The sequence below is a fragment of the Podarcis pityusensis genome (genome assembly GCF_964106645.2).
Source record: "Podarcis pityusensis genome assembly, chromosome: 1".
NCBI lineage: Eukaryota > Metazoa > Chordata > Lepidosauria > Squamata > Lacertidae > Podarcis > Podarcis pityusensis.
The window spans coordinates 20402069-20428886 of record NC_138028.1 but is presented as its reverse complement, the minus strand read 5'-3'; the positions used below and the strand labels follow the sequence as shown (position 1 = coordinate 20428886).

The 26818-nt window shown below is 46.5% G+C and overlaps 1 protein-coding gene across 2 annotated transcripts in view; it reads right to left on the bottom strand.

Annotated features, from left to right (window-relative positions):
• SYNE3 (spectrin repeat containing nuclear envelope family member 3) overlaps nucleotides 1-24349 on the bottom strand; it is a 97330-nt gene extending 72981 nt beyond the window's left edge. Inside the window, exons 1-2 of one of the 2 annotated variants that reach the window (XM_081016085.1) lie at nucleotides 23747-24349; nucleotides 758-833 (exon numbers count right to left, since the gene is read on the bottom strand). The gene's annotated coding sequence lies outside the window, so the exon portion shown is untranslated. Of the gene's footprint in view, nucleotides 1-757; nucleotides 834-2859; nucleotides 2984-23746 lie in introns of those variants that run through there. The other variant, XM_081016086.1, reaches the window with a different exon arrangement.
• Nucleotides 24350-26818: the final 2469 nt, after the last annotated feature.

Below are 26818 nucleotides of genomic sequence, written 5' to 3'. Positions count from 1 at the left end.
AAGGAATGGCCAGGCTATCCAGAAAAGGCAGTCAGATAAGGCATTATCAGATATCCTGGCAGACAGGAGAGAAGCAACACACTCAAATTTCTGCTGGGGACCACCTCTTTCTGTGATGTATGTATGATGTTTTGGGGAGTGGTCTTGAGCTACAAGGGTAGGCAATTTCAAAAGTCTATATAAGAGCTTGCACACCAATATTCTGGGTTTCTCTCCTCCCTCCCTGTGTGGGGTGAGCAGGGGACCCTGTTGCAGCAGTTTAATAAAGATCATGCTTACTAGCTGCTTTGCTTCTCAATATTCTCTGGTTGGCCTCTGTTATTTTCTCCTACCGATAGAGAACCTACATAAGGACTCTTTGCGGGATCTTGGATACCCCATAAGGGAAAAAGAGCAGTTTTTTCTTATAACACTATTCTGTTCTTTAAGCTCGTATACATTGTGAAGAGTAGCTTGCAACAATTTAAAATGGCAATGTCATGAAATGCAACAAAAAAGCAACCATCAAATAGTTCAAAACACACAACAAAAAGGCACAGACTGCAGCTAAACATTACATTAAAAAAGAACAACAGCAGATACTTAGCAGACAAAAGCCTCCTGAATAACCATGCCTTTTGTAATCTGAAAAAGACAGCCACAGGTTATCTGCATTATGCAGACCCTCCCTTTACATACATCCAGCTAGTAAAAAATATATATATGGGCATTTTGCTAGTTCTTTCAGAACTGCCAGTAAACATTACATGGAACTTACCTTCAACTTTCAGGCTGTAATCCTTAGCAGGTGTCTGGTGAAAACAGCCCAAATCTATGAAGCCAGCTTCACTTCCCTGAAATAAGAGTTATATTTTTATCCATATATCAAAGGACAGAAGAGCTCTTGCACTGATGTTTACCTGGTATCACCAGATTGAATTGGTTCCTCTCTTACTGCAGACAGCAATCAAGATTCAGATCACTGCAAAACTAGGGGCATGTGTCTGCTAACACTGGGCAAAAACTGTATTTCAAAGGACGGTTGACTTGGTGACCTGTCTGCCTGCTCAGTCAGTCTGTCATCCTGAAGTTACCTGCTACCTGCTGAGAGGTCACTTCAAGGCCCCTATGCTCCCTTCTTAGAGTTCTTTATCTTTAAGTCAGACTTTGACCGGACAGCTCTTCAAATAAAGGATGTCTTCAAATAGAGGACTGTCTTCCGGCAGCTGTTAAAACAGAGCCCCGTCCTCTGAAATGTAGGGCACCCAGCCACCCTAAATACAGATTAAGTTTCATTTTAATATTGCTTAGAAAACCGGCGGGGAAATGCAACACCAGACAATCTCATAGATTACTTTCATCCTGGGGATTTCCCCAATGCATTAAGTGATTGAAAAGAATGGCTGTTGCTGTTATTGCTTTTATAATGCATGCTGGTTATGCTTTCTTGTATGATAGCCACAAATCCTGCTTTAACATTTCAGCAGCACTGGTTAGCTTTGATAAGACCCTCAAAGCAATGTGGTAAAAGCTAAGGGTAAAGCTAAAGGGACCCCTGACCATTAGGTCCCGTCGTGACCGACTCTGGGGTTGCGGCGCTCATCTCGCTTTATTGGCCAAGGGAGCCGGCGTACAGCTTCCGGTCATGTGGCCAGCATGACTAAGCTGCTTCTGGCGAACCAGAGCAGCACACGGAAACGCCATTTACCTTCCCGCCGGAGCGGTACCTATTTATCTACTTGCACTTTGACGTGCTTTTGAACTGCTAGGTTGGCAGGAGCAGGGACTGAGCAACGGGAGCTCACCCTGTCGCCGGGATTCGAACCGCCAACCTTCTGATCGGCAAGTCCTAGGCTCTGTGGTTTAACCCACAGCGCCACCCGCGTCCCTTAAAGTTAAGGTTACAATACACAAATGCCCCTTTCCCCTAGAAATGGAAAAAAATAAAATATTGGACAATGGCAGTTACCTGTAAGTTACAAGGGGTGGAATTAAAACACTGCAGTTTGCCAGGTGGAAAAATCTCCTCTCTGCTCCCCTGCACACTGTTCTGGGGGTCCTCCCACCTACCCACCCCGAGCCAATTTCAGGCTTCTGCTGACGCAGCTTCTTAGTTGAATCCCGCCCACAACGTTTTTAATTGAGTGATCCTTGGTGCATCGTAACAATTATTCAAAGATACGCCTAATGCTGGGAGTTAACAGTATTAATATAACACTGCACAGCAATTCAAGGGCGCAACATGGGAGTCACTAGGATTGGTATGCACAACTTTTTTCTTGTAAACCGTTTACAGGGTTTTGCTACATCCGAGCAGCATATAAATAACGTTAAATCAAATAAAAGCAAATAGGTATAAGCTCTGTTCACCCTTTTTCATGCAGCATGCAGAAGCACACTGCTGTGGCTGAATTCACCAGCCTACCTGCAAAAAGTTAAAAGCTACTGCTCTTTTGAGCGTACTTTTTGCAAACCTTAATAACAGATCACCTGGCAAACCAGCAGGGGGCTTTGTGGCAAAGCTTAATTGTTTCTGAAGTTAGAAATTAATTGCAAGTCCTGCAGGATGCCCCGTGCCAAAAGCACAGTCATATCCTTAATGGCATGGTAGCAGCATTAATTGCAGGATGAAAGCGCAACTATGCTAATGCTGTTCTTGTTTGCACCGCGAGAAAACTTATTAGAGAAGACTATCTGATCAAAATTGCTCTGGGCACCAAAATTTTGGAAGGATCTCAAAGCCATGTGCTCCAGGATAATTAAAACTGCTCCTAGATGATCCAGCCATTCAGCTCCTTTTCATAACAGCATCGGCCCTGAGTGCTTCGTATTGCAAAACAACCCTGACAAAAAGCAAATACCAGTTATGCAAAGGCTTGCCTGAATCTGAGAAGACCGAACAACAACTCCATCTCCACGCTGCTCTCCCTTCAGGAAGCAAATCAACTGTTACAAACCCCACATTGCACAGATAAGTTTTTGAACCGCAGAACACAGTTTTGGAATTGAGTAAAATAGGCTGTTTTCTTGCATGACTCATTTTTGCCTGGACTTCTGCAGTTTTCCATAAATTAGTCACCCACCCTCCCACTGAGCATATATGCCAGGCATTGTGGGTCAGAGGCACAGACAACATCTGCTTTCAATCCCTGAAAGTATTTCTTTCTCAGCCAATTGGTACATTCAATTCTGCAAGGACGTTGGAGTATCATAGGAACACAGGAATCTGCCTTCCACCAAGTCAGTCCTTGGTCCACCTAACTCAGTCTAGTCTACAGCAGCCTTTCTCAACCTTGGAACCCCAGAAGTTGTTGGACTACAAGTCCCATCATCCCTGTGCTGCTAGCTAGGGATGGTGGGAGTTGTAGTCCAACAACATCTGGGGACCCAAGGTTAAAAAAGGCTGGGTTGTAGTGACTGGCAGTATCATCATCTCCATTTCAAGGTTTGTTTCGCTCATGCTGGAGGGGAGGAGCAAGCAGGAGTGATCAAGCAGCACAACACAAACCAGGAACACGGATTCATTGTGATGTGCAAATTAAGAGCCTTGATATAGTATAGTTATGACATGCTTTTATAAATCTTTAGGCGCCTTGATTGGGGAGATATGGGAATGTAAGTTCATATCCCCACTCAAACAATGAAGCCAATTAAGTGGGCTTGGGCTTATTCAACTTAACCTGCTTGATGGGATTGTTGTGCAGCTAAAATGCTGCTTTGAGCTTCTTCATATTGAAGAATGGGACACAGCTGTAGCAAGTCATACATTCAATAGGATTTGGAGAATTCACAATTAGGATTTGGAGAACCCTTCTCTGTTTCAAATACAAAACGAGAAGTTGTCCTCTGAAGTTAGAGCAAAACTTAACTTTCTGTGCGCATTTATTTTTTTGCAAGTGGTAGATAGAGGCGGGAGACGATGGGAGAAATGAAGAAGAAACAGAAAGGAAGTGATGAGTAAGAGGGGAAAGAAAAAAAAGCCCAACTAAGATCAGTTTACAGAACAGGAATTAAAAGAAGATGCTTTATGCAGGGAAGGGCTGGGACTTAGAAGCTATGCTGCAGATGCAGAAGATCCCAGTTTTAACCACTGGTCTCTTCTGTTCAAAGGAGCAGGGCTTGAGAAGACCCTTCATGAGATCTGGAGACCTACTGTCAAGTTAAGGAAGCCCAGGGTTGGGGAACCTGTGGCCTTCCACATGTTGCCAGACAACATCTCCCATCATCCTTGACCACTAGCCATGCTGGCTGTAGCTGATGGAGGCTAGAGTCCATCTATATCTGGAGTGCCAGAGGTTCTGTGTCCCTGCAGTGGACAATGCTGGGCTAGGTACCGGTCTGACTCTGTATAAGACAACTTCATATTGCTAATCAACCATAACACCCATTACTCTTTTTCCAGGGATTGAGGCAATGAGAGTTTTCCTTTTCTTCGCGTATTTTTGTTAAGCAGTAGTACTATTGCAAGGGGACGCGGGTGGCGCTGTGGCTTAAACCACAGAGCCTAGGACTTGCCAATCAGAAGGTCGGCAGTTTGAATCCCTGCGACAGGATGAGCTCCCGTTGCTCGGTCCCAGCTCCTGCCAACCTAGCAGTTCGAAAGCACATCAAAGTACAAGTAGATAAATAGGTACTGCTCCGGCGGGAAGGTAAACAGCGTTTCCGTGCGCTGCTCTGGTCTGCCAGAAGCGGCTTAGTCATGCTGGCCACATGACCCGGAAGCTGTACGCCGGCTCCACCGGCCAATAAAGCAAGATGAGCACCGCAACCCCAGATTCGGCCACGACTGGACCTAATGGTCAGGGGTCCCTTTACCCTTTACCTTTTAGTACTATTGCGAACAGCAGCTGCAGAGGCAGTTTTAGGAGAATGCGACTGGCTCCCATGCACTAAGCATCAAAACGAAAAGGGCACCACAACAACATTCCCCTGGTCCCATCTCTCCCCTATCTCACTTGTCAGCTATTTATTTAACAAAAATCAGGTATGCACCTGATGGCGAACGTCACATCTAGTTTGGCCTTAACACACACTGAAACCTAATATTTTACTTCCTCCTCTTTTAATACTGTCAACTAGTTCCCATTCATCAGGCATCTTGTCAGTTTTTATAAGTTTCAAACATTACTCTTCTGCTCAAGTTAACCAGTTTATTTGATGGTGACCTGGGCTCCACAGAGTTTTACCTCTGGGATTATCTCTATTTAAATCTTATTTGCCTTTTCAACAGAGGCACCCCTGCTGCGTTCTGGCCTTTAGTTGCATAAAGGGATTGCTCTGGAGTCAGACAATGGCCTGCTCTTCCCCTGTCATCTATACAGTCGTGTGGGAGACAAATGGGAGAAATAGGAATCATTTATTTGCTTACTTATTTCACAGTGTTTATATACTGCTTGATTGCAATAAAACCTCAAAGCAGTTTACAAAAAAATATAAAGAAAGAATAAAATTATCATTGAGAACCAGTTAAAAGCAATGATTTAAAACAGTAAAAATATAATAATTAAGATCAATGATAAGCTAAAAACCAGATTAAAACCTGTGCTGGCATTCTACGTGTCTGGACAGACCGCTTGCCTAAACAAAGGTGTTTTTAGCAAGCACTGAAAAGAATACAGCAAAGTTGCCTGCCTGATGTCTATAGGCAGGGAGTTCCAAAGTGCATGTGCTGTCACACTTCAAGCTATATTTCTTACAAATATAAGAAGCAAATATTATGTGGCCAGTTTTGCAGATTGAAGTGGTTGAGGAGGCAGATATGCATAGCTGTCAACTTACAGATTTGAAAATAAGGGACCAGCAGCCTCAAAAATAAGGGATCAGCAGCCAAAATAAGGGATTTTCCTAGCATAGGTATGTTCAACTTCTGGGCCCCTCCGAGCCAAAGGGAGAAAGCCCAGCCAGCAGCCAAACAAAGCCTCAAGCGGTGGTTCCCACAGCACAGCAACCCAGCAAAGGGGATGCAGCAAGGAAAACCACCATCACCTCTCCGCTGGGAAGCGCTGAGCAAAGGCGAGTTCCCAGGCAACGTGGCCGATTTGATCGGCACAAGGCATGCAAGCTCCACCCCCCAGTCATTCTTAAATTCCTTATTGGGTGAACAATGCAGCCAAGCAACACAGTTGGAGCCTCCCTCCTCCCTGGCCGGCAGGGAGGGAGGGAGAGGAGCTGCTTCCTTTGAAACCCGGGAAATTTAAGGGACATCATCAATAGGGGACAGCAGTGGGACACGGCGCTGGGATAAGGGACTTTCCTGCCAAATAAGGGACGGTTGACAGATATGCATATATGGGGGAAGGAGATTTTGCAAGACTCTTGTTTCCTTTAATATATAAAATGGACTCCTCCTAGTTTCTGCCTTATTCTATTGTTTCCTGTTTCAACAGTTTCAGATGGAGTTTTGACAAAGCTTAGCTTTTTCATTCGCACAAGGAACCCAGAGTACTGCCTAATACCAGGTCAAATGAATTGTCTGTGGCGCTGAAAGGCAGCAACCCCTTCAGGTGCCAGTCAAAGTTCTATCCCATCAACAGCTTCTCTGATCTTTCTATAACTGGAAATGCCAGTACAGTAGTTTCAACTCAGGAACCTTCTGTATGAAGCAAGTCAAACTATACATTACATGACTAGGAATCAGCAATGGAAGTGATTTGTGGACATTTATATCTTAACGTTTTGATGGGATTGTTTTATTGTGCATTTTTGTTTACTCCATATGCTGTGCAACCATTTTCTATGTTTTTGTAAACCATTTTGAAGCCATTTCGACATTAGGCAGTACAGACGTACCTTGGATCCTGAATACCTTGCGAGTCAAATGTTTTGGCTCCCGAACGCTGCAAACCCAGAAATGAGTGTTTCGGTTTGCAAACATTCTTTGGAACCCAAATGTCCAACGCGGCTTCCAATTGGCTGTAGGAGCTTCCTGCAGCCAATCGGAAGCCGTGCCTTGGTTTCTGAACGTTTTGGAAGTCAAACGGACTTCCAGAATGGATTCCGTTTGACTTCTGAGGTACCACTGTATATAAATTAATAAATGCTACTCATAATAATACTTGTGCCCCTTTTGCAGGACAGATTCCTGCATGGCTTGGAACCAGTACTGCTGTTTTATTATATTTGTGTTATTGGCTGCCTTGTGCACCATTTGGTGGAAAGAAAGGATACAAATATAACAAAGCAACAACAAGCAAGCTAATAAACAAATGTTCTCAATGAGAAAGTAGCTCAGATAGCCAGGGTTGTCAGCTTGAATAAAATATTAGGGGGGGCAGGTAAGCCCATCTTTGCATAACTGATCACATGACATGGTACACCCACCCACCCACCCACCATTTGAACGGCAATGTGCCTATCAACTTTGAGGGCCCCCCAGTCCTCTCAGATATTTTTGAGGGGCCTGAAGACCCCTCTGCCCCTAGGAGTTGGTTCCTATGCAGATAGCTTAGCCAGACCTTTAAGTCTGCATGGTAAAAGGAAATGATTCCAAACCATGCAGCAAATCCTTTCCCATAGCCAGGCATTAGAAATAACAAATCTCAAAGCTCCCTGTGAAAAGCGATCGATTGTTAAACGACTCTGGGAATTGTAGGTCTGGGAGGGGAACAGGGGTCTCGCACCAACCCTCAGACCCTTAGCAAACTACAGCTCCCAGAATTCGGAGGGGGGGGGAGCCATGTCTGTTCAAGGTGACATCACAATGCTTTAAATGTATGATGTGAACATGGCCTTAATTCACCTCCGGTTCACCCGGCAATGGTGAGAACTACTTTCAGGGATTCTTGAACTAATTCTGCAAACTTTGTTTAACCAAACTATGGTAGTTCATTCTGAGCAGTGCAAATGTTGCACTGCCTGTCCTTGATCTGGGAACCTCCCAGGCAAAAAAATTGAGATGCAGTGGTAGGAAGGGTTTTGATAGCACCCTGGTGTGGCCCTTGTACCAGGAGTAATTCTGCAGCTAGATGTGGGCTAAGCTACAGTTGACCATAAATCCATCAGGTCTTCTCTTGGATTTGCTGAATGATGGACAAGGAAACCTTCTCCATTAAACGCACAGAAAGTGATGGGGTTACTGAAAGGATTACTTTGGCCCATTAATTAATCTGCAGTACTTAACTGGTGCCGCCCTTTGCCGTCTAGTGTCTGTTTTCAGGGTGGAAGCCTGCAACTCTCCTCTCTGCCTGTAAGGCTTTTAAGGCAAAGAAGGGAGCTTTTTAAACTAGCCCAGCATGTATCTAAGTGTGATCACAAAAGGGCGCTCACTGGGAGACTGCTGGGTAATAAATAGTTAAGAACGCTTTTATGCATTGCTAGCATTCAACCTGCTGAGAATGCCAGCGTCCAGCCCTGGCACATGAAAAGACGTGTGTCTGAACATGCACAGAGCACCTTTTTCCTCGCCCATTGAAAAGGGGACAATGCTGGCCTGAGTGACGCTGGCCCTTTTCATCTTAGAATTTGGGCACTGCCTAAATCCTCAAGGATTAAGAAAGCAACTTAAGAATATTGCCAGCACAGAATAATTTCAGGGTGGCGATAACCTTGCAGCTGCCTGACTGTAAGAATTCTCCCTAAGCAGGCTTTTTGAATCATATGTTTATCCCTGCTCATCTCCCTGCTTAAACTGGGATTTGGCACTCTATGAGAAAACAGGCTTCCCTCGAAAGAGGTACCAGTCACGGGATGTTGCCTGGGGACAGGAGACATTTACGATTCATGTGCCTTTGTAGTGATTTTGTTAGCTCCAGGTGGCTGACAGCAAGTCCAGTGCCTGATGGGAAAGATCTGTATATACCATAACAAAGGCAGATTTAAAGAGGGATTTATTTAAAAGAGGATCTGGTGGCTTTGAAGAATGCAATGAAGAGATTTACTACCCTTCCAAATGTACAGTGGAAGATAGCACAGTTACTCTGGACAATTGTGTGTGTGTGTGTGTGTGTGTGTGTGTGTGTGTAGCACTGGCAGCTGTTCCAATATTTTTAATCAACACCATCTCCAAATGGCTGCTCCTTACTCCCCCACTCCCCTTCCACAGAGGATATATTTTATTCACTTATACACAAATATCTATCTCCATTTTCTCCTCTGAAAGGAAATGCTCAAAGCAGCAAATGAAGTAGAAAAGCAAACACAGGAAATAACATTAGCAACATGGAGCTCCAACCCAGAAATGCACATGGCATGAGCCACACACGATCAGGTCTTGTAGCTGACTTTTGTAAATGCAGTGGGTCAGTTCAGGTATCATAATCCCTGTGTAATAAAATGTGGGTAAAATCTACAGCTTATCCTTACACCTGAACGGGAAACTGTGACTTAATGGCCTGGTTCAGGATGTAATTTAGTTCCATGCAACGGAGGCTCTGTCACACTCCCCCTTTCCCTCTCCTTTGGTGCAGTTGCAAGCAGTGGCGGAGCCCGGTGACGCACGCACGACATCTGTAAGGAGTGCGCATGCGTGGCATCCCGTACAGAGTGTGCATGTGCAGCAGCCGGTATGGTCGCCGTGTGAGAGGCAGCCCATACTGACTGCATGTGCCCTTGGCTGCTCTACAGCTGGGGGGAGGAAGGGGTGTCACCCGGGACGGCCTGCCCCCTTCGCCTACCACTTCATACGCCCCTGGTTGCAAGGAGATCAGAAGCATCCGCGCCCATGTTTAAACTACCCATGGTTTCTCACTATGTCTGAAAAGGATAAACAGTGGATAGTTAAAACCATAGTTTACGGAAATACACCAAGGTCAAATCATGGTTTATGATCCTGATTCGTTCCAATAAAACCTTTAAAGTAACTACAGTTTCCGATTCGGATGTTAATGACAAACTGAGGTTAACATAAGAACATAAGAAGGGCCTGCTGGTCCCTCTAGTCCAGCATCCTGTCTTACAGGGGCCAACCAAATGCTTCTGGGAAACCCACAACCAGGACCTGAGCGTCTGCAGTTTCCAGCAACTGATATTCAGAAGCTTCACCGTCTTCTTTGACTGTGGAGGCAGCGCACAGCCGTCAAAGCTAGCAGCCGCTGATAAGTCTTATTCTCTAGCCCACTGCACAGAAATTCACCAAGCTGTTGGCACCTCCATTCTTCCTCTGCCAGCACATGGTGGGCTAGCAATTTTCTGCACAGGCTAGCTATTGACTTTTGCGGAAATTATTTCCAAAGCTGTGAAGCCACAGTCCACACACAACTCCCACGCCAAGCCCTTTGAGCTGAATAAACACAGTGATGGGCCAAGCTGTCTCCTCCCAAGCTTCACAGGGGTTTTTGCCAGCTTGTGTCACGCAGAACATAACACAGGCTGTCACCTGCCACCCTCTGCTGCATTCCACAAGGAATGAAAAATGTGTGTCTTCCCAGGGGCCCAAGAGAAACCTGTCAGGTCACATGTGCAATGTAAGCAATGCGACTCCCATTAACCTGTCACTAATTCAACCTGCAGAGAATGGCCTGTTGTGCTTTATTTCTTTTAAGGGCTGTGCTCCTCAGGTTCTCCGCTGAAGTTGCCAGGAAGATAGTTAAGCTGTCAGTTAAAGAGTTGGGAGGAGGCCAGCTCCTCTTAAACCACCAGACACTGATCAGATAGTGATGACTTTCAGTCACCGCTGACCTGATCTGGAGAGACACCAGCCACCCAGGTCTCAAATCTCTTTATTAAAGCTCCTTTGGATCGGTTAGCAGAATCACCTTTGACTGGTTAGGTACAGGTGCCTACTTGAAGAAAAAAAAGTTTAGCGGAACTGTCCCCTTGCCATTCGTTTGTTCCACTAATTACTGGCATTGCAGACTTTAAGTGCTTTAGGTAGTAGATTAATCAACTAAATGCTAGTTGATTAATTGGCAGGGATCATTTTAATGGGTCCGGGCAAACATAACCACTGGGTCTGAGAGTTAAGGACAGAGTTATCTGGCTGTTTTTAAGCATCTGATTCTTGTTTGAGGCGACTTATACTGCTGTTTATTTCATTTTGAAACGGCATCCCAGCGGTTGCCAATCCCTTTGGGGCTTGGGGGCAGATTTGCAAACCAGAGAAACAGTGGTGGGCAGCACGACGCGCCGTAACCGTGCACAAACCATGTGGATACACGGTACAACCACCAACGCACTTCACCAGCTCCCTGATCCTTTCAGCTGGAATTATTTGATTCAGAAGACCTTCTCTGCATGTAAGGCAGGTGATCTACCCACATCATTGGTGATATGCATTAAATCCTCTGTGGTCATGCTGCTTAACTTATACCAGCCTTGTATTTAAGCACAAGCTTGGCAGCCGTAGGGAAGAAGGCACCGCACAGAAGCAAGTAAGCAGGCTGGCAGAAAATACTTCCTCCTGCCATGGGAATGCAGTGGGCAGCTGACTTAGACACAGAGCTCTCTGTCCTTCTTCTGTCATCTCCTGGCAACCTAGGGTTTTCCCCCCAGGGTATTATTATTGTTATTTTACAAAGCTGGTTCTCAGATGAAAAAGCTCAAATAGCCCTTGCCAGCCAAACAGTTGTATTGTTGTGCTGTGGGTTTTCTGGGGGAACTGTTAAATTGGGAGCATTTCCGGGGGGGGGGGGGCGACGACTTTATGCAAACCAGGCCAATTTGCATATGACAATTTCCATTGTTTTTCTTTTACTTTGGATTGGACTTGTCATCTGAACGAGCATTCTTTTCCCATGGGAGTTCCACACTCGCATAACGTTACGGACTGACACCAGCAATCGCTCTGGCGTTTTCCAGAGATGATTTGAAAACTTTCACGCTGGGTTAAACAAGATAGCGACTTCACCAGGAAAATCTGTTTTCCGGGGTAAGCTTTTTGGCATTTCCCCTCTTGTTGCCCTGATGCGTTCCTGGGCTACCCCTCTGAGCACATGCAGTCTATAGTTGCAAAACGCAGCATGGGAATGACTGGAGAGTCAGTGCTGTGGGGCAATTCCTTGCAAGTTGACCCATTAGAAAGGAAGGGCTCTAGTCTACTGCTTCATCTGACATGCTTCAGTCTTTCCTTCCAAGAAGATCAGAGGTAGTATGTGTGTGTAAGGACACAGACCAGCAACACACTTGCATCCACATGCAAGGTATGGTCACCAGCTGTGTTTGAATCTACTTAAAGATAAGTTTTACATTTAACAACAACAACATTTTTTATTATTTATACCCCCGCCCATCTGGCTGGGTTTCCCCAGCCACTCTGGGAGGTTCCCAACAGAACATTAAAAACACGATAAAAGATCAAACATTAAAACTTCCCTAAACAGGGCTGCTTTCAGATATCTTCTAAAAGTCAGATAGTTGTTTATTTCCTTGACATCAGGTGGGAGGGCATTCCACAGGGCGGGTGCCACTACCGAGAAGGCCCTTTGCCTGGTTCGCTGTAACTTCCCTTCCTGCAGTGAGGGAACCGCCAAAAGGCCCTCAGCGCTGGACCTCAGGGTCCAGGCTGAACGATGGGGGTGGAGACGCTCCTTCAGGTATACTGGGCCGAGGTCGTTTAGGGCTTTAAAGGTCAGCACCAACACTTTGAACTGTGATAGGAAACATACTGGGAGCCAACCAGTGTTATATGGTAGTAGTAGTAATAATAATAATACCAAACCTTCCTAGTGGTGCAGCAATAAAACTGCTAGAACATTTAGCAAAGCTAAGCAGGGTCTGGTCTGGTCTCAGATTGGATGGGGGTCTCTGTGTTGAGTTTCCTGTATTACAGAGAGTTGGACTAGAGCGGTTCTCAACCTGTAGGTCCCTAGATGTTGTTGGACTACAACTCCCATCATCCCTGAGCTCTGGCCTTGCTAGCTAGAGGCAATGGGAGTTGTAGTTCAACAACATCTGGGGACCCACAGGTTGAGAAAGGCTGGTTAGATGATCCTTGAGGTTGCCTCCAACTCTACAATTCTCTGACTCTAACAACACCAGAAAAAAGTGATCAGTCAAACATAGGAAGCTGCATTCTATCGAGTCAGATGCCTTGCTTCCTCTAGCTCAGTGTTACCTATAATGACTGGCAGTAGCTTTCCAGGGTTTTAGATGGTGGATATTCCTAACCCTTCCTTGAGATGCCAAGGATTGAACCTGGAACCTGAATGCAAAGCAGACCCTACAGCCCTTCCCCAAACGTCTACGATGCCGTTATATTTGCCTTAGAAAGCATTGCCTTTCTCTATGCAGAGTAATCAAGACCTAAAGTCTAATTTCTGCACAACATGGGCAAAGCCAGCCCACTAATTACGCCGCTTGAGCCAGAAGAACAAAAATTTGCCTTGCAAAACCCAATAGGCTAGAGGGTGGGGGAAGGGATCTCATTCTTCCCTGATGCAGATTAGGCCAGAAGCAGTGCGTCCTGTCATTAAAATGGGTCCGAGCTGCTTAATATAGCCAAAATGAAGAGCTCAACCTCCTGTGAGTCACTGTCTTTGCAAGAAGGCTGATGGCTTCCTGGGAGGAACTCAATTCAATTTTTTGGTTTCAGGGTGGATTTCAGTGAGTGACGAAGAGACCAGGCCTCCAGAGCCCTGATTTACTCTCCTAAAATGGTGATTCATTTCTGCAAAGCACAGTGTTCTTAATAAATGACATCTGTTTGTTCCTTTCACTAACCCTGTAGGGTTGAAAGTCAGCCTTGCAGCCTACCCCTACAAAACTGGTTTGTTCAGAAGAACCATCTGTTGTCTGAACTGGGCAGCCAGATATGTAGGGCTGGCCAATGTGTGGCCCTCTAGATGTTGTTGGATGACCGCTCCATCATCCTTGACCTTTGGCCATGCTGACTGGGGCTGATGGGAGTTGGGGACCAACAACATCAGTGAGGCGACAGGGTCCGCATTCCAGACCCAGAGAGAGAAGTGTCCAGTACTGAAGACAGGGCTTGAATTGGAGTCAAAGAATCTGTTTCCAATGACAGCCCAGCTAACATGGTGCCCTGCTGATGCTGTTGGACTACAACTCCCATGAGCCTTAACCAACATAGCCAGCGGTCAGAGAAGATGGGAGCTGTAGTCAAGGATACTGGAACATTGACAACCGCCATCTTAAAGGGCATGCCCTGAGGTAAATCATTTTATGCATCCATTTATGAATCGCCTTTCACATGTGACTCAAGGCCATTTGCAAACACACCACTAAGTACAGCTAAAAATTCAAAAATAGTACAAAAACACAGCTAAGTACAAATTTAAACACAATACAACATGGACAACTAAGGCAGAGGCCTTTTTCGTCCATCTGGAACAGGTTGGTGAAAAAAGAATGTCTTCAAATGTTTCTGGAAACTACAAACAGCAGGGGTACCTAAACGGAGATGCTGTTTGGCAAAATCGGGGCAGCCACACTCAAAGTTCTGCTCTGAGTTACAGCGGAGGGGACTTCTGATACTTTAGGGACATGAAGGAGAAATTCCCCCCAACAGCTGCAGTGACTTGCTAGGTGTATGAGGTGTTAGGCCATGGGTAGGCAAACTAAGACCTGGGGACCGGATCCAGCCCAATCGCCTTCTCAATCCGGCCTGCGGACATTCCAGGAATCAACGTGTTTTACACATTTTACATGAGTAGAATGTGTCCTTTTATTTAAAATGTCTCTCTAGGTTATTTGTGGAGCCTGCCTGGTGTTTTTACATGAGTAGAATGTGTGCTTTTATTTAAAATGCATCTCTGGGTTATTTGTGGGGCATAGGAATGTGTTCATTTGTCCCCCCAAAAATATAGTCTGGCCCCCCACAAGGTCTGAGGGACAGAGGACCGGCCCCCTACTGAAAAAGTTTGGTGACCCCTGTTAGGCAGTCTCTCAAGTAACTTTGTCCTGAGTCTAAGGTTAATAAACTACTGTTCTCTTGCCCAAATCTCTGCATCTGAAAATTTTCCTTGCACAGATCTCCAGGGTTTTCAGGGTCCAGATTGCAAAGAGGCACCCAAGCATGGAATTCCCTACAGCCATTTGTGCTAAACATGTGAAGGTCAGGCGTGCTGGAAGGGGCACACACATCTCCCAAAGCCCCCTGTAAACTTCTTTCCATTGCATGTTCAGGCTGAGCGCTCAAAGAATGTGTAAATATTTTTGATGGGGAAAGTGCAAAAAGCAAAAGATCGCAGGAGGCACCACTTGGGTGACTATCAGTGGTAGACTGGTGAAACCAATCAATAAAAGGAAACACCTTTATCAGATTTTGGGGTGTGGGTGGAATTTTTGAGAATGAGCACCCTGTGACCAGTTTATTCTGATGAGCAAGTTAGAGGCTCCCTATGACTTGCTGAAAAAACACTGAGGTTTCCTGCCGAGATGCAAGTCACGGAGGAAATGAGAAGTTGGTTTCTTTCAAGAGCCTATTGGCTGGAACGCTTCGTGACAGGGAGCTACTACAAAGCTGTTGCCTCCCTGTTGTGCGCCTTCTAGCTTCCTACATATTGGAAGCTCCTCTGAAAACCATTAAAAATAATTGGTGACGCCGTCTCATCTTTAAAAAGAAACAATGGCTTGTTGTGGAATGCCTGAGCCAGGCACACCTTCTGAATATGTGGGTAAACTATTTAGAAGCAGGCCTATATTAGAGAGGAACCGTAAGGACCAGTTCTTGAGCACCTTGTCATGGACTGGCTGGAGGCAAAGGAGTGGTGGGAGGCACCAGCCAGGGAACCCCCAAGGGAAGAAGGCTCAGAGCCAGGGGATTGGTGTTGGGATGATGATGAGTGGTCCAAGGGAGAAGGGGGGAGCAGACTGCGGCCTCCTGTTGTTAAGTGTGGCTGTCCAGAAGCCTGTGAAAAGGATGTGAGTGCAACTCTTCCCACTTGCGATGTCCACAAACTGGTATTCAGAGGCACTGCTGCCCCCAACAGCGGAGGTGGAATACAGGTACCATGGCTAATAGTCACTGATAACTTTATCCTCCATGAATTTGTCAAATCACGGGAGGAATCTGTGGCTAGCCAAGGAGGGGCCAAATGAGGATCCAAAGTGCCGGGGGGTTCAGCTGGGAATGCAAGCTGCACCTTGGGTTCTGACCCAAGGAAAGCCTTTTTGGCAAGGCCTGACATGCTGCTGTGTAAACACGGGGCTTGGCTTCTCCTCCGGCGGCAGATAAAAGAGAAGAGCAGATGGCTTAAAAGGGAAGGCAGCACATGGTGGCAGAGAGGAAAGGATGCAGCTAATTCCCTGGGAATTAAATCCCTCACATTGAGAGTTTTAGAAGCAAGAAGAAGCAGAAAGGCTGGGGACAAAACTGGATTCGTCAAAACTCTCCTAAGGAAAAAGTGGAAGGTGTTGCACGGAGAGAGACTACAAGCCTGCGTGCTGCTTTTGAGTTTGGGGAAGGGAATCGCGAAAACATGGGTGGGTAAAGGGATTAAGGGTGTGTCTGTAAGGAAGCTGGTTCTTGCTTGTGCTTCGGCTCCTAGTGCAGGAGTGTAAACTCTTAAGAGCAGGAGCACCAGAGAACCTCACACCTATAGTTCTCTTGGAGCTTGTATCCCAGCCAGTTGTCCCATCAAATTCAGTACTGGTGTCTCTGATGTCCTCCAGATGTTTTGGACCACAACTGCCAACAGCCCCAGCCAAACCATTGTCTGGTTGGGGCTGATGGGAACTGTAGTCCAAAACAGTTTTATTATTTATACCCCACTCATCTGGCTGGATTTCCCCCGCCACTCTGGGTGGCTCTAAATGGTTCCACTAAATGGCTGGGGAGCTCCATGGCTACAGATAGGGGCCTTTTCCACCTGGAAATGCCAGGGATTGGACCTGGGGCATTCTGCATACAAAGCTTGTGCTCTACTCTTAACCCATATCATTCTCCAAATCCTTCTCTGTCTTTGGCAATCTCTTGTGGCCAAGTAAGATTGTCTTCCATAAACACGGTTTTAACAATGAGTCCATAACTGACTGTGAAGGCCAATTCTGGATCCACATATCCTTCCACAGTGGGGACATTGGTCTCCGGGTGGGAGTTGATCACGGTGTGGATTTGCCAAGCGTGCCTTCCTCCTAGCACGTTTCTCCCTTGCGTCCTGAGTTCGAGTGTCTTCAAAGCCCATGACACCTTTGGTAAAGGCTGTTCTCCAACTGGAGCGCTCGCAGGCCAGTGTTTCCCAGTTGTCAGTGTTTATACTACCGTACATTTTTTTAGATTTGCCTTGAGACAAACCTCTGTTCTGACCACCAGCAACTCATACTGCTTACAACACACCCTCCCTGTTGTATATGTAAATCCACTTAAAGGTTATGCTCCATGCAACTGATGAAGCAGAGACTTGTCCACTAATGCTATAATAAGGCTGCTAGTTTTTAAGATGTCCCAAGACTCAGTTTGACCCCGTGGCAGCTGTCTACCTTGCAACGCCAAACTGTTTCTCCCTCTTTAGATACAGCGTCCCCCCAGCACCAGTGTGTAAGAACATAAGAAGAGCCTCCTGGATCAAGCCAATAATGGCCCATCTAGTCCAGCATCCTGTTCTTAGAGCAGCCAACCAGATGCCTGTGGGATACCGGCAAACAGGACCCAAACCCAAGTACACTCTCCCCTCCTGTGGTTTCCAGCCACTGGTTATTCAGAAGCAATACTGGCTCCAGCCCCGGTGGCAGAGTTCAGCCGTCATAGCTAGCTGGCTACTGTGAAATGTGTCACAGAGCTGTCACCAGCCACTAAGCTCCTTTTCTGGCTCTCCAAAACCATCGAGCAAAACCCTGTGGCTAGCTCTAGAAACACCTGTTGAAGATCACTGCCCATTGGTGAGTCCTCAGGTTAAACAAAAGTTGGTAGCCTTTTCCAGTTAATACCACACAACAGGACTGTGTTACAAAGAGGTGTGTTAATAAAAGGGTGTTGCTGGATTTCAGTCGCAGACAGCAAGGCCAATAGCCAGGGATCATAGATCTGTAGAGTTGGAAGTAACCACGATACAAAATGATTCAATATGAGACGATAATCTTTATTTTCATTGTCCCATACAGAACAACGAAATTGAAAAATCTAAATAAAACTTTCAAAACCCAACAAGCCTGCTATCCCAGCTATCCCAACCTGGTTAGCCCCCTAAAAACTCTGATACCCCATTTTTAAATACAATTCATAGAGACTCCTTACACTGCGTTTAAAACCAAAATCGCATTTGGGTAGAAACTGTTTCTCAGGCGGCTAGTCCTAATCTTTATCCTGCCCACCTAGCAGTTCGAAAGCACATCAAAGTGCAAGTAGATAAATAGGTACCGCTCCAGTGGGAAGGTAAACGGCGTTTCCGTGCACTGCTCTGGTTCGCCAGAAGCAGCTTAGTCATGCTGGCCACATGGCCCAGAAGCTGTACGCCGATTCCCTCGGCCGATAAAGCGAGATGAGCGCCGCAACCCCAGAGTCGGTCACAACTGGACCTAATGGTCAGGGGTCCCTTTACCCCTTTACCTTTTACCTTCTTCCAGAAGGCAGAAGATGAAAGAGATCATTTCCGAGGTGCGCACTATCCTGCGCTATCTCTGCAGCTTTCTTATGGCACCTGGAAGCATAGATTTGATGCAAGGTGTGAAGAGTGCGATCGGCTATAAATAATTCGTTCGAACAAACCCTGACTCCCCTCCAGGGAGCTTTCAACATCTGCATGTGCCGCCATCTTGGAAACTTGGACCACCCATCTGGTCCAACCCTCTGCAATGCAGGAATCTTTCTCCCAACGTGGTGCTCGAACCCAAGACCTTGAGATCAAGCATCTCACGCTCTGCTGATTGAGCTATCTAAGGTGGGAGCTGCAGTTCAACAACAGTCTGAGCAACACACGTCCCCCCCACCCTAATAAAAGGAACATATTGAGCGGCCTCTCTAAATCCACAAATCGAAAGGGCTGTTGGCTGTCTTCCCCTCTGCACAAAGAGCTGGAGAAAGAGCTGGATGGTTTGGCATGAATGCTTTGAAGCTGGCCGATGGCAAGCAATTTATTCGGCCCTCCTTGTTTCCCTGCTGAATCGGGTGGGTCTTCCATGCCCAGCCTCTTTTGTGCGCCTCCCTTTCTGGAAAGAGATATTTTGTTTATCCCTTGCAGAGACAGGCCCACCAAGCAGCCGCCAGTGGGAAGGCACCAAAGGGTGCCAACAACACACGTCTACGATGCAAAAAGGTCATCACGTGCCGGGCTGTAATTATACCCCGGAGAGCAGCTCTTTTGGCGGTTTAACTCTGCAGAGGCACAAGCCAAGACTTGTCCACAATGCTAATGGGTGAATAATGAACGTGTTTCACTCGGAGGACAAGTCATAGTGTTACAGTAATCTGATGGACAAAATGTTAACATGTTTCTCCACCCGCCGCCCCCCCCTTTAGGTCCTACCTGGAGCCATTAATAAAGAAGTAAAGACGGAGGCTTCAGGAGGGCTCCTGAAACTAATTAATGCCTGCTTCTACTTGGCATTAAGAAGAATGCTTAGCATTTAAACAGGGGCTTTCAAAGTGCTCTACGTTTATCATCTCAATGATCTTTAGAACAGGTAATGCACAAGTAATGAGGGGGGAATTAAATCGATGCAAAACAGCAAAACCCTAAAAATAAATAGTCTGCAATACATAAACATATGCATTTAATGCTGCAATTAAAACACACTTTAATAAAATTAAAGCAGCAGTTCCATGCACACCCATACTGTACCTGCAGCACTGAATGCAGTAGGATTGCCTAATCCACTAACTTCTTAGCATTCTCCAGTCGCCTCTAAGGTGAGGTGCCTATTTGACTGCTTCAATCTGCAGACTTGCACCTTTGGCAAAGGCCATAGATTGTTCATTCTGCATTTGGAGTCAGTCCCTTACTGTGGCCATCCTTTGGAACTCCCTGCCAATTGACATTAAGAAGGTGCCCTTGCTGTTTTGCTTTAGAGACCTGCTGAAAATGCTTACCCAGACAGGTAATTTAGTTACCTATATTCATTCTAAAGTTGTATTGATTTTCATCTGTGTTTGCATGGTTTTTGTTTTATGCACATTTGTTTTTCATTGCTTTCTGGATTTTAGCTGTGTTTCACTTTGGACAGCTTTTTGATTAAGCACTTAAATCATCCAAACAAGCCAACAATGCCTTTGTGCTCATTGCATTGGAAGGCTAGAACGGGCTCACTTTTTGCTGAGCAGCCAGCCAGCACACTACCTTTGCATTGTCCCTTATATCTCCCTAAGGGAAGATATATGTGTTTAATATTTTAATATTCTGTTGGAAGCCACGCAGGGTGGCTGGGGAAACCCAGCCAGATGGACGGGGTATAAATAATAAATTGTTGTTGTTGTTGCTTTTTTAGGCTGGAAGCTCAAGGATGCTATAAGATCTCCATATACCCATTGGCTTGGCTCAGGCACAATTAGCAATGCTGGTGTCCAATCACAGAAGGCGAACAGGTGTGATTAGAGAAGTTTCTCCACCAACATCTACCTGTGTTTTCCCACAGCTATATCTTTGCACCTTGCACGAGCACCCTAAGTATCTTGTTTTCAGTTTATGCTTATGCTGCAGCTTACAAATATTATTAAAATTAGGAAAGGTAGCCAAAGGAAACAATAACATTGTTGGAAACTGCCTGTTTTCCTCATGTTTTCAAAGAGTAAGGTGGATCATAAAGCTAAAATATTGTGTTTTCTGGGGAACGCTGTAAATTAGAATGAGAGCAAAAAATTATCAGGGGTTGTATTCAACTAACTTTTACTCAGAGTAGACAAACTGAAATTAATGGGCCTAAATTAGTAGTCATGGCCACTGATTTTGGTGGGTCTTCTCTGAATAAAAACTAGAGACATATATAGGACAATTGCATGTTGATCCCACTGTCCCTTTCTGCAGACCAGAAAGGATGGAGCTGTGCTTCAGTGGTCAAGCAGCTCAGGCTGTACATAGCAGCTGAAGGCTCCGTCCCTAGTTCGGAACAGGTGTATCCCTGCGCCCCCCCTCCTCCCAAGTCACTTCACATGCTGCTAGGCAGACACTTCTGCACCTGCTCTGCAGTTCCTGCTCAACTGTCTCCTCTGCGGGTGGGTCTGTCAGACAGCCACAAACCCAGGCAGCTGGTAGAGGGACCTCCAGTCCAAGGAATCTTAGGAACTGTAGTTTGCTAAGGGTGGTGGGAAACTGTACCTCTGTGAAGAGTAGACTACAGTGGGCTGGGGTGTGTGTATGTGCTTTAAGTGTATGATGTGCACATAGCTCATCCTCTGGCCAAGCAGGGATTTGACCCCTGTACCAAATTGCACCCTTCTATCCACTGAAAGAGCAGCGGCACTGGAACATACGTACAGTGGTACCTCTAGTTGCGGACACAATCTGTTCCGGGGTGCGAAAAGTCCGCAACCACAATAGAACGCTTCTGCGCATGTGCGAAGTGCACAGAATGCTTCTGCACATGTGCATGCGGCAAAACCCAGAAGTATACACTTCCAGGTAAGCCGCGTTCGCAAGCCGAAAGGACGCAACATGAACCTAATGCAACATGAGGTATGACTGTACATAAGAAGAGCTAGCAGGATCAGGCCAATGGCCCATCTAGTCCAGCATCCTGTTCTCACAGTAGCTGAGCAGATGCTGCTGTTGCTTCCGGCAACTACCGTTCAGAAACACTGCTATCTCCAACTGGGGAGGAAGAACTTTATCCTCCACAAATTTGGCTAATCCTCTTTTAAAGCTATCTACGTTGGCAACCATTAGTGGCTGATAGTGAGTTCCATAGCCTGCCGATCAGAAGCGATGGGGTGAGCTTCCGTTGCTCTGTCCCAGCTCCTGCCAACCTAGCAGTCTGAAAGCATGCCAGTGCAAGTAGATAAATAGGTACCGCTGTGGTGGGAAGGTAAAAGGCGTTTCCATGCGCTCTGGTTTCTGTCACGGTGTTCCGTTGCGCCAGAAGCAGTTTAGTCATGCTGGCCATATGACCTGTAAAGCTGTCCGTGGACAAACACCGGCTCTCTTGGCCCGAAAGCGAGATAAGCGCCGCACCCCATAGTCGTCTTTGACTGGGCTTAACCATCCAGAGGTCCTTTACCTTTTTTACCTTTTTAGTTTAACTATGTGGTGCATGAAGTAGTACTGCAGAAGTTCTCTCTCTGCCACCTCCCCTTCCGGCTTTCCTAAGAGTCAAAGGTTTCAAGCTACTTTGGGAAGAATCCTGCCTACTGCATTTGACGTTTTGGAGGGAAGTGTGCCAGCCCATTTCAGACCAAGGAATTATTAACTTGCTTTTGCACCCATGAAGGCACCAAGTCATGAATTCCCCACTCGCATGCTAAGTAGAGCAAATATAACTATTTTAGGATGAAGTGAAAATGGTTCTTAAGATTCGCGACCCCTACAGACAGGTGGCAAAATTTAGGTGGAGGGGATTTGCCAAATATTCTCCAGAACAATTGTAGGTAGAACACAAGACTCTTAATCTCAAGGTCATGGGTTTGAGCCCCACGTAGGGCAAAAGATTACTGCATTGCCAGGGGTTGGACTAGATGACCCTCGTGGTCCCTTCCAACCCTGCAATTCTATGATGGAACTACTGGATTATAGGGAATTACAACAAAGGGTCGCAGCTCAAAGGTAGAGGAAGTGTATGTCGAAGACCCCTCCTCGCCCCATTCCGATCCCCGGCGTTGGAGGAGGAAGAAGCGGAAGAAAATGAACAGAAAAATATATTCGAGTCAGTTAATTCTGAATGAAACTCTGTTGTTAGTGTCTATTGGTCAGCGAGCTAAGAGAGGAGGGCTGGGAGGAGCTCAGCCCGAGGCCGTCCCTTCTTTCGGTAGTATTAAAACAAAAATAAACAGTTACTTCTGGACCCACAATTACGCCTGAAATTCTGCGCTGGCTGAAAAATGAGGGAGGAGGATTTCGCCAAACGTCGGAGGTGGAACAGAAGTTCATTTTTCGGAGAACACCCCCCACTCCGCACACACAACAACAAAACTATCAGGAAATGTATCTCTGAGAAAATAGCGGCCCAGCTGTTAAAATATATTCTCTCTCTCTCTCTAAAAAAAGGCGCCTTTTTCCAGAGGCTCCTCCTTCCACGAACTATAAATAAACCGCTACATTGTGTACGATACAAGGAGGCAATTGCACAACCGGCCCCTTTCTGCCAGCGCCCCTCGCTCCCCCCCCCCCCACATCTCTGCTCCTCGCATTTTTCAGTTTCTGTTTTACAGAAAGACTAGCCTTCACCCGATACAAGAAAGTCCCCCTCTCCATTTGCCTTTCCATAGCGCACCGCGAGTGCCGCATGCAGCACCTCCGCCTGCAGCCCTAAAGGACACCCGGAGACTTCCTTGCAACATGCAGAGGCAGTTAGGATCCGCGCCGCGCGCAAACCGCTTTCACCGCTAATCTATCTATGCGGCAGCGGGGAATCTAATAGTAATAGCAATCGATACATTATTAGCGTCCGGAAACACAGCCGGTGGTGACGCTGCCCCGCGCCGCTTGGAAAAGTTCCTAGGCTTCAGGCTTAGAACTGGGAGGGGACCTGGTGGCGACACCCGGCTCGGGGTGGGATTTCCCCGTCTGCGCTTTTAGCGCGCGCGCGACGACCGCTAGATCCCGAGGAGGGAAGACTGGGTGTGGGGGGGGACATGAAAAGTTTTGCCTGCCCATCTCCGAGGAAGCGGGGGGAGATGATCCCTGTCAAGGGAAGAAGGGGGCACCCATTTGCCAGCAGCCGGTGCCCCCCAAACCGAGGCTGAGGGTGGCGCCAGCGCCTGTCAAAGTGACCGCAAAGGCGAGCTCCGGTCGCGCGGCCGAGGGAAGCCCTGCTGTGGGTCGCCCAAAGTCAGCCCGAGCGCGCCACTCACCTAAAAGGCATGGAGAGACGGAGGGAGCGCGCGAGGATCCCGATGCAGAGGAGGCTCCTGCAGCAAAATAAAGGCAGCCAGCAGCCGGAGGGCTCCAGGACCCGGAGCTGCGGTGGGGCCGTCGATGGCGTTGCCGGAGACTCCTCCCTCTGGGCCTCGCTCTCTCCGCCTTCGCCGCCGCTTGCCCTGCCTGCGATCGGCCGGGCTCATCGCTCCGCTCTGCAGAGCGCTGCGCAAAGGCGCGGCGGGACAGGTGTCCGGGGACGCTTTGGCTGAGCGCGCCCGGGATCGGAGGTGCGGGGTGCTTGCTGCAGATCTTATCTTCCGGGGTCGCTGGGATGGCGGCGGTCGGGGCTTGTGTTATGTAAGCGCGTCAGGAGGGACTGCTTAAGAGGCCGGACGAGGCTTATGCAATGGCCAGATGCTCCCTAGGGGTCGAGGCTTGCAGTTGCGGGAGCGAGTTTATATACCAAAATCACATAGACTGCATTGGCACGATGGCGCCTTTGAACTTCACGCCGCCGCCCCCTCTTAGCCATGGCGTTTTGCGCGTTCAAGGTTGCCGCATTCAAAAACACAAGGGGTGCGGGTTAGTTTGGCCCGTTGCAGTTTGGTTTGGCTTTCCTTGCTGGAATCGCGTAGGCTTCTCAACCCCTTTGAACCACAGTAACTTTATACTGGGCGCCTTTGCCTCCCTACACACGCAGGGCGCACCACACCGATCATGGGCATAGCCAGGGGGCAACTGCCCCCCCATCAAGAAAATAAATAAAAATACTTAACTAAAAGTAGAAATAATCAAAGTACATTGAAATGATCTCTGAGATACCACAATCTCCCTCCCTAGCGAACATGTCCTAGAAAAAGTCAGTGCCTGCTTTTGTTCCACTGATACATGGAGCATGTCATTTTGTTTATTGTAAAACAAAGCAAAACTATCCCACAGTATGAAAAAAACTATAGGCAGCATATAAACATCAACACAAATCCTCTCAAAAGAGTCAGTTGATCTCCCCCCCCCAAAAAAAATTATTCATTTTATAGCACAACTAAACAACACAAACAGAAAAACAAATAATACAAACAAATTCTTATCCTTATTTTTTCTAAACATTGTTAGGTGAGCTTCCCCAAGTCCCCCCTATCTGATTTTCATTTTACCTCATCTTTAGCAGTTTACATATATCATAATTTTTAACCATTTTTATCACACTTACTTTTACCATAGAAATCTTCACATTTTATCACTTACAAATAATACTGTTTTAAAATACACTATCTTCTACTTCTAACCCTACAACCTATATCCACTTCCAAAGCTATTCTAGGATTTAATTATTAACATATTGTTTTAAAAATATTCTTTAAACTTCATCCAATCTTCTAAAAGAGCCAGTTGATCTTTACTAGTATTAAAAGTTTAGGTCAGAGGTTTTCAACCTTTTGAGTCCACAGCTTCCTTGACCAACTACCTCCTTTCTGTGGCACCCCTGTGGGGCTCAGGAGCCCATTTACGTCACCCCTTGCCCGCAGAGCTGGCAGCCTCTCACCCTTTTTCAAACACCTTCCTTTGTGGAGTGTTCCCTCAGCCTCCTCTCCTCTCCCCTCTCCTTGGGAGTCCTCTGGGCAGCCGCAGCTGCTGCCCCTTGTCTCTGAGCTGCCCCCCCCAAGAGAGGTGCCTCCTCATACTGCCCCACAGGGGCCTGGGAAGCACCCCCTGGCCAGCCCCAGAGGCACCATTCACCTGGGGAGCTTGTGGCCAGGGCTGCTGCAACAAACACCTGTGCAAGCCTTTGGGAGGCAGAGAAGCAAGAGGGCATCAGATGAGGGAACGAGGCCAGTGTTGCCCACGGCACCCCTGACCATCATTCACGGCACCCCAGGGTGCCATGGCACACTGGTTGAAAACCACTGGTTTAGGTAAATGGAACTGATTTTGGTGTCCTAAAAGCAACGGTGCCCTAAAATGCAGCTTTGCTGAGGGAGTTCCACAAGTGAGGTCCTACAAGAAAAAAACCTCAGGTTGCAAAACTTTGGGCTGAAGGGACACTCCAATAATAGCTTCATTTCAAGCTCTCAGTTGACAGGCAGAAAGTGGTCATTCTGATGAATTTAAAAATATAATAGTGGAAAGTTACTGTCAACATTTACAGCCTAAATCTAAATAATTCATTCTTTCTGTGGAATCAAGGGAATTGTGGTTCTCTGGGAGGGGGCTACTAGAATTCTGCACAGCTCCACTAAACCACGATTTCCAATATTTTGGGGGCAATCTGTGACAAAGCGGTGCAAAAGTAACATACATTTGAAGTATAGATGCATACTTTGCTGGTGCAATCCTATGCGTGTCAACTCAGAAGTAAGCTCTCAGGTAAGTGTACACAGGATAACCTCATTTTTTGATACAGCAGGAATACGTTTGCGGAGCTGTAACATTAAAAACAAACAAAACTCTTATGTGTTCAATAGCATTCTCTTTTATTCATATCCATGGTGGGATAAAAGTGGAAAGGAGATGAAAATGACAAAAACATACAAACATTTTTTGAGGTCCCCATCTGACTTGAATTAATTAAGTTAATTAATAGTAATTTATAGACAGCCCCGTTCCATAGACTCAGAAAGTCAATAAAAAATGTGTGCTCAAAATATCTTGTTGCAGTCAGATTAATACAAACTATTAGTACTAAAACACCATCTGCCTGCCAGCTTCACTCCAGCTGTTGAATGAATCCCAGGCTATGTAAAAGGAGCTTTCAGAAGATCCCTCTGAAAAATGGATACTTTAGCCCTGCAGGGTTACAACACCAGAAAAGTTAGAGGATGTCATGTTGATCTAGAAGACAAAACTGCATATTGGGGCATTCAGCTTTACTAAAGTGTGTACACTATTTTGGTTGGTTGGCCTAATAAAAGGGCATCATGTTAATGCGGGTTTTTGGAATTACAGTGGTACCTCGAGTTACATACGCTTCAGGTTACAGACTCCACTAACCCAGAAATAATACCTTGGGTTAAGAACTTTGCTTCAGGATGAGAACAGAAATTGTGCTCGGGTGGCGCGGCAGCAGC